We start from the raw sequence: 1,109 nt of genomic DNA, 5'->3' as shown, positions 1-1,109 counted from the left end.
TTATATGTTCCCAAGTAAAAAAGATTTAAAATTCAAAATTATAAAATCTGCGTCCAAAGTGACGACTAAAGTGGTGGTCCATCGGAAGTCTGACTGTTCACCAAATTAGCCGTCGCAGATGGTCCTTGAAAGCTGCTTGGCACTGACGGCCATAGTGGTGGGCCGTCGCAAGACTGACGGTCCACCATATGGGCCGTCTCTGACGATCCTGGAGAGGCAGGTTCTACTTGAAACTGACGGCCAAAGTGATGGTCCGTCGCAAGACTAACGGTCCACCATATGGGTCGTCGCTGATGATCCTGAAGAGGCTAGTTCTGCTTTGCTCTGACATCCAAAGTGGTGGTCCGTCGCAAGACTGGTGGTCCACCACTTGGGCCATCGCTGATGGTCCTTGAGAGTCAAATTCTGGATAGCCCTGACGCCCAAAGTGGTGGTCTGTCGCAAGTCTGACGGTCCACCACATGGGCCGTCAATGAGTGTTTTAGGATGCCTTGTTCTGTTCTGTTTAACACTAAAAGTTGAACTGGTGGTCCGTTGCAAGACTGACGATCAACCATTTTGACCGTCAGAAGTCTTTTTCTGCTAATTTTATGAGTCTTTTCCTACAGCTAGCTCCTTGCCCTGAAACTCTAAAAACCGGCATTAAATGCAACCTTGGTTGCTTGAAAACATGCAATTTTTTCAAGAAAAAAATGAAAAATATTTCGTTAAAAACCGGAACATCAACACCATCCCAGGCTCCCTCTCCCCGCGACCCAGGCTTCGCCCGGCGTTCCAGGATCCTCGGACCCCCCCCCCCCGCGTCCCGAGCCCCAGGCCCTCCCTGCGCCCAAGGCTCGGGACCACTCTCGAGACCAGGAACCCCCCCCCCCCCTCCAAAGCTTGGGACCCCACTCGTCCCAGCCCAAGCTCGGGACTACGCCCAAAGCCTAGGACCACCCTACCCCACGCCCAAAGCCTAGTCTCTGGATCACATATAAGCCCAAGGCCTCCTCCCCTCCCCCTACCTGCACAATCACCATATAGTATAATGACTTAGCGTGAAAGGATTCAAGGGGGATATAATGACTTACCGATGCATTTGCAAATGGACCCTTTGAAAGCACATG

General features: G+C 51.6%; 1 long non-coding RNA gene across 2 annotated transcripts; it reads right to left on the bottom strand.

Annotated features, from left to right (window-relative positions):
- Positions 1 to 227: 227 nt before the first annotated feature.
- LOC124890348 lies at positions 228 to 1,109 on the bottom strand. 2 transcript variants are annotated; one of them, XR_007049115.1, is made up of 2 exons: positions 1,074 to 1,109; positions 228 to 629 (listed from the first exon to the last, which is right to left on the bottom strand). It is a non-coding gene; the product is annotated as an uncharacterized LOC124890348 (long non-coding RNA). The 2 variants fall into 2 exon arrangements; XR_007049114.1 differs by having other exon boundaries at positions 228 to 621.

This window comes from Capsicum annuum, unplaced genomic scaffold (genome assembly GCF_002878395.1).
Source record: "Capsicum annuum cultivar UCD-10X-F1 unplaced genomic scaffold, UCD10Xv1.1 ctg1608, whole genome shotgun sequence".
Classification (NCBI taxonomy): Eukaryota; Viridiplantae; Streptophyta; class Magnoliopsida; order Solanales; family Solanaceae; genus Capsicum; species Capsicum annuum.
This window is presented reverse-complemented; position numbering and strand designations above follow the sequence as displayed.